The sequence below is a fragment of the Penaeus vannamei genome, chromosome 24 (assembly GCF_042767895.1).
Source record: "Penaeus vannamei isolate JL-2024 chromosome 24, ASM4276789v1, whole genome shotgun sequence".
In the NCBI taxonomy this organism is placed as follows: domain Eukaryota; kingdom Metazoa; phylum Arthropoda; class Malacostraca; order Decapoda; family Penaeidae; genus Penaeus; species Penaeus vannamei.
Genome location: NC_091572.1, coordinates 19963951 through 19971450, shown reverse-complemented (window position 1 = coordinate 19971450; position 7500 = coordinate 19963951).

Genomic DNA, 7500 nt, shown 5'->3' with positions numbered 1-7500 from the left:
GTGGGCAGGGGAGAGGAAGAGGGACGGGAGTAGGCAGGGGAGAGGGAGAGTGAAGTGAGGGGAATGGACAGGGGAGAAGGAGAGGGACGAGAGTGGGCAGGGGAAAGGAAGGGGAGTGGACAGGAGAGAAGGAGAAAAGGGGGAGAGAAGTGGGAAGGGGAGAGGGAAAGGAGGGGAGTGGGCAGGGGAAAGAGAGAGGGAGTGGGAGTGGGCAGGGGAGAGGGAGAGGGACGAGAGTGGGCAGGGGAAAGGAAGGGGAGTGGGCAGGAGAGGAGGAAAGGGGGAGAGAAGTGGGAAGGGGAGAGGGAAAGGAGGGGAGTGGGCAGGGGAAAGAGAGAGGGAGTGGGAGTGGGCAGGGGAGAGGGAGAGGGACTGGAGTGGGCAGGGGAAAGGAAGGGGAGTGGGCAGGAGAGAAGGAGGAAAGGGGGAGAGAAGTGGGAAGGGGAGAGGGAAAGGCGGGGAGTGGGCAGGGGAAAGAGAGAGGGAGTGGGAGTGGGCAGGGGAGAGGGAGAGGGACTGGAGTGGGCAGGGGAAAGGAAGGGGAGTGGGCAGGAGAGAAGGAGGAAAGGGGGAGAGAAGTGGGAAGGGGAGAGGGAAAGGCGGGGAGTGGGCAGGGGAAAGAGAGAGGGAGTGGGAGTGGGCAGGGGAGAGGGAGAGGGACGAGAGTGGGCAGGGGAAAGGAAGGGGAGTGGGCAGGAGAGGAGGAAAGGGGGAGAGAAGTGGGAAGGGGAGAGGGAAAGGAGGGGAGTGGGCAGGGGAAAGAGAGAGGGAGTGGGAGTGGGCAGGGGAGAGGGAGAGGGACTGGAGTGGGCAGGGGAAAGGAAGGGGAGTGGGCAGGAGAGAAGGAGGAAAGGGGAGAGAAGTGGGAAGGGGAGAGGGAAAGGAGGGGAGTGGGCAGGGGAGAGGGAGATGGAGGGGAGTGGGCAGGGGAGAGGGAGAAGGTGGGGAGTGGGCAAAAGAGAGTGAGGAGAGGGGGAGGGAAGTGGGCAGGGGAGAGGGAAGGGAGGGGTAGCGGAGGATTAGGAGAGGGGGTAGAGGGTATGGCCAATTTTTCTCAACCCTTTATGTGAGGGGGCTTCATAACTCCCATATATGGCTTCTGTTTTGTGTTTCTGATGAATCAACTTTCCTAAGGCTTCTCGCTGGGGGTTTGGTACCGTTTATTGTTTTTAAAGTCTTTGAACCTGCTTCTGTTTTTTCCTTGGGTGAAAAGTGGAATTTATTGCCTCGATGCCCTAGTGAGAAATGCCTTCTTTAATTTCATCTGATACTTTCATTATTGCTCTTGTTGTCATGATTATTATAAGCACTATTCTTATCATTATTGTTATTACTGTTATTATCATTATTATTATCATTATTATCACCACGATAATTTTTATAGTTATTATGATTATCGTTATTATCATTGTTGTTGTCATTATTATTATTATCAGTAGTAGTAGTAGTATTGATTTTTTGTCATGATCATCATCATAGTTTTAGTCATCATTATCATTATCATCCTTATTGTCATCACCATCATCATCATCATTGTTATTACTATCATTATTATTATCATCATGGTTATTATTATTTGATACTATAATCCTTAACACTATTATCATAATATACTCACAATATGAAAGCGGTGATAGAAGGGAGGAGGAAGGAAGAGCAGATATAGAGGGAGAAGAAAGTTAGGGAAAGGGGAATATGGGGACTGCGGAAGAAAGGGACAGAGAGATAACGAAAGGAGAAGAGCGAAGAAGAGAGAAGAAGGGAAACTATGGTGGGGTGGAGAGGAGAAATAGAAAAAGGAAGGATAGTAGGGAGGAGGGAATAGGAGGGAAGGGCGACTGTTGAGGGAGGGAAGGATAGAAAAAAAGCAAACGAAGAGAAAGGATACAACGGTGGGGTGAAAAAGAAAGAATAAAAGAAAACAAATAAAAGGATAAAGAACACGGAGAGAAATAATAAAGAATGGAAAAAAATGAAAATAAAAGGGAGAGAGAGAGAGAGAAAAAAAAACGGAAAGAGAAGAGAAACCAGAAGGAAAACACAAACGCACAGTGAAAGATTGATGGATGGAGAGAGAGAAAGAGAAAGGCAGGGAGAGGGAGAGGGAGAGAGAGAGAGAGAAAGAGAAAGGGAGAGGGAGAGAGAGAGAGAGACAGAGGCAGAGAGAAAGAGAGAGAAAACCCAGACAGACAGAGAGAGAAAAAAAAGAAAAACAACGAAAAAAAAAACGTAGCCCCGTAATGTGTGCGGAAAGGCCCGACGAACGTCCCGCCTCGGGCACGGACAGCTCGCGAGGGAGGACAACTCCGCATAACAATTTTACACCTTGAGTTCCAGCTGCAGACACCCACAAGAACTTCCCAGTAGGCAGGTCAGGTTCTAGGAGAGTTCTGCCTGGGTGATTATACACTTCGTAAACCTTTCTCTCTCTCTCTCTCTCTCTCTCTCTCTCTCTCTCTCTCTCTCTCTCTCTCTCTCTCTCTCTCTCTCTCTCTCTCTCTCTCTCTCTCTCTCTCTCTCTCTCTCTCTCTCTCTCTCTCTCTCTCTCTCCCTTTCTCTCTCTCTCTCTCCCTTCTCTCTCTCTCTCTCTCTCTCTCTCTCTCTCTCTCTCTCTCTCTCTCTCTCTCTCTCTCTCTCTCTCTCTCTCTCTCTCCTCCCCCCCCCCCCTCTCTCTCTCTCTCTCTCTCTCTCTCTCTCTCTCTCTCTCTCTCTCTCTCTCTCTCTCTCTCTCTCTCTCTCTCTCTCTCTCTCTGTCTCCTCCCTCTCTCTCTCTCTCTCTCTTTTTTTTTCTTTTTTTTTTTTTGGTGTGTGTGTTTACGGCTGCGTTCCGACTTGAAAGGGTTAAGTTGTCTAAAATGTTAATTTCATAACAGCGGTAACTACGATAATAACAGTGGTGGGTGGTAATGACGGTGATGGCGGGAGTAAGATGATTGATGGCCCTCGTGATGATAATGAACAAGAACAAAAGTAGGATTAGTAGTATTTAATAATGCTAATAATGAAAATGATAATGAGGATGACAATTATATGATAATGATAATAGTGATAATGACAACAATGATAATAATGATAATGATAACGATACTAATGGTGATAACATTGATAATAATGTAAAAGATAATAATGATAAAAATGATGATAATGATAATCATAACAACAATTATAACAATGATAATGATCATAACGATAACGAAGACCATAAAATGATAATAATAATGATGATAATGATAATAATAATGATGAAAATGATAATGATAATGATGAAAATGATAATAATAATGATGAAAATGATAATAATAATGATGAAAATGATAATGAACATGACAACAACGATAATATCAATAATAATAATAATAATAAAACACTGTAACCACACAGCAACCACAGTAAAAAATCAACACCCTCATAACAAGGGAACTTTAACCATAACATGTAAAATAAAACTGCTGAGAACTAACGGGAAAATTCCAAATATGGGGTGTTCACATTCCAGCATAGAGCGGTTGCAGAGAAGGGTGAACAAATGATAAACACCCCCTTTTAGCTAAATAATGAACACCCCTTTTAGCTGAGGGATGAACAGATCATGAACATCTTTCAGGTAAATGGTGAACACCCATTTAGCTGAGGGATGAACAAATAATGAACACCCTTTTAGCTGAGGGATGAACATATGGTGAGCACCCCTTTTTGCTGAAGGATGAACAAATGATGAACACCCATTTTAGCTGAGGGATGAACAAATGATGAACACCCTTTTAGCTGAAGGATGAACAAATGATGAACACCCTTTTAGCTGAGGGATGAACAAATGATGAACACCCCTTTTAGCTGAGGGATGAGCAAATGATGAACACCCCTTTTAGCTGAAGGATGAACAAATGATGAACACCCTTTTAGCTGAGGGATGAACAGATGATGAACACCCTTTTAGCTGAGGGATGAACAGATGATGAACACCCTTTTAGCTGAAGGATGAACAGATGATGAACACCCATTTAGCTTAGGGATGAACAAATGGTGAACACCCTTTTAGCTGAAGGATGAACAGATGATGAACACCCTTTTAGCTGAAGGATGAACAAATGATGAACACCCTTTTAGCTGAAGGATGAACAAATGATGAACACCCTTTTAGCTGAGGGATGAACAAATCATGAAGACCTTTTTAGCTGAGGGATGAACAAATGATGAACACCCTTTTAGCTGAAGGATGAACAAATGATGAACACCCTTTTAGCTGAATGATGAACAAATGAACACCCTTTTAGCTGAGGGATGAACAAATCATGAAGACCTTTTTAGCTGAGGGATGAACAGATGTAGAACACCCCACTTTAGCTGAAGGATGAACAAATGATGAACTCCTCTTTTAGCTGAGGGATGAACAGATGATAAAAACCCTTTTAGCTGAGGGATGAACAAATGATGAACACCCTTTTAGCTGAAGGATGAACAGATGATGAACACCCTTTTAGCTGAAGGATGAACAGATGATGAACACCCTTTTAGCTGAAGGATGAACAAATGATGAACACCCTTTTAGCTGAGGGATGAACAAATGATGAACACCCTTTTAGTTGAGGGATGAACGAATGATGAACACCCTTTTAGCTGCGGGATGAACAGATGATGAACACCCTTTTAGCTGAGGGATGAACAAATGATGAACACCCTTTTAGCTGAGGGATGAACAAATGATGAACACCCTTTTAGCTGAAGGATGAACAAATGATGAACACCCTTTTAGCTGAAGGATGAACAAATGATGAACACCCTTTTAGCTGAAGATGAACAAATGATGAACACCCTTGTAGCTGAAGGATGAACAGATGATGAACACCCTTTTAGCTGAGGGATGAACAAATGATGAACACCCTTTTAGCTGAAGGATGAACAAATGATGAACACACTTTTAGCTGAAGGATGAACAGATGATGAACACCCTTTTAGCTGAAGGATGAACAGATGATGGACACCCTTTTAGCTGAAGGATGAACGAATGATGAACACACTTTTAGCTGAGGGATGAACAAATGGTGAACACCCTTTTAGCTGCGGGATGAACAAATGATGAACACCCTTTTAGCTGAAGATGAACAAATGATGAACACCCTTGTAGCTGAAGGATGAACAAATGATGAACACCCTTTTAGCTGAGGGATGAACAGATGATGAACACCCTTTTAGCTGAGGGATGAACAGATGATGAACACCCTTTTAGCTGAGGGATGAAAAGATGATGAACATCCCTTTTAGCTGAGAGATGAACAAATGATGAACACCCTTTTTGCTGAGGGATGAACAAATGATGAACACCCTTTTAGTTGAGGGATGAACGAATGATGAACACCCTTTTAGCTGAGGGATGAACAGATGATGAACACCCTTTTAGCTGCGGGATGAACAGATGATGAACACCCTTTTAGCTGAGGGATGAACAAATGATGAACACCCTTTTAGCTGAGGGATGAACAAATGATGAACACCCTTTTAGCTGAAGGATGAACAGATGATGAACACCCTTTTAGCTGAGGGATGAACAAATGATGAACACCCTTTTAGCTGAGGGATGAACAGATGATGAACACCCTTTTAGTTGAAGGATGAACAAATGATGAACACCCTTTTAGCTGCGGGATGAACAAATGATGAACACCCCTTTTAGCTGAGAGATGAACAAATGATGAACACCATTTCTAGCTGAGAGATGAACAAATGATGAACACCCTTTTAGCTGAGGGATGAACAAATGATGAACACCATTTCTAGCTGAGAGATGAACAAATGATGAACACCCTTTTGACTGAGGGATGAACAAATGATGAACACCCTTTTAGCTGAAAGATGAACAAAGGATGAACACCTTTTAGCTGGATGAACAAATGATGAACACCCTTTTAGCTGAAGGATGAACATGATGAACACCCTTTTAGCTGAAGGATGAACAGATGATGAACACCCTTTTAGCTGAAGGATGAACAAATGATGAACACCCTTTTAGCTGAAGGATGAACAGATGATGGACACCCTTTTAGCTGAAGGATGAACAGATGATGAACACCCTTTTAGCTGAAGGATGAACAGATGATGAACACCCTTTTAGTTGAAGGATGAACAAATGATGAACACCCTTTTAGCTGAGGGATGAACAAATCTTCAACACCCTTTTAGTTGAAGAATGAACAAATGATGAACACCCTTTTAGCTGAAGAATGAACAAATGATGAACACCCTTTTAGCTGAAGGATGAACAAGTGATGAACACCCTTTTAGCTGAGAGATGAACAAATGATGAACACCCTTTCAGCTGAAGAATGAACAAATGATGAACACCCTTTTAGCTGAGGGATGAACAAATGACGAACACCCTTTTAGTTGAAGAATGAACAAATGATGAACACCCTTTTGGCTGAGGAATGGACAAATGATGAACACCCTTTTAGCTAAAGAATGAACATATGATGAACACCCTTTTAGCTGAAGGATGAACAAATGATGAACACCCTTTTAGCTGAGGGATGAACAGATGTAGAACACCCATTTTAGCTGAATGATGAACAAATGATGAACACCCTTTTAGCTGAGGGATGAACAAATGATGAACACCCTTTTAGCTGAGGGATGAACAAATGATGAACACCCTTTTAGCTGAGGGATGAACAAATGATGAACACCCTTTTAGCTGAAGGATGAACAAATGATGAACACCCTTTTAGCTGAGGGATGAACAAATGATGAACACCCTTTTAGCTGAAGGATGAACAAATGATGAACACCCTTTTAGCTGAGGGATGAACAAATGATGAACACCCTTTTAGCTAAAGAATGAACATATGATGAACACCCTTTTAGCTGAAGGATGAACAAATGATGAACACCCTTTTAGCTGAGGGATGAACAGATGTAGAACACCCATTTTAGCTGAATGATGAACAAATGATGAACACCCTTTTAGCTGAGGGATGAACAAATGATGAACACCCTTTTAGCTGAGGGATGAACAAATGATGAACACACTTTTAGCTGAATGATGAACAAATGATGAACACCCTTTTAGCTGAATGATGAACAAATGATGAACACCCTTTTAGCTGAGGAATGAACAAATGATGAACACCCTTTTAGCTGAATGATGAACAAATGATGAACACCCTTTTAGCTGAGGGATGAACAAATGACGAACACCCTTTTAGCTGAGGGATGAACAAAGGATGAACACCCTTTTAGCTGAGGGATGAACAAATGATGAACACCCTTTTAGCTGAGTGATGAACAAATCATGACCTTTTTAGCTGAGGGATGAACAAATGATGAACACCCTTTTAGCTGAGGGATGAACAAATGATGAACACCCTTTTAGTTGAAGAATGAACAAATGATGAACACCCTTTTAGTTGAAGAATGAACAAATGATGAACACCCTTTTAGCTGAAGAATGAACAAATGATGAACACCCTTTTAGCTGAAGGATGAACGAATGATGAACACCCTTTT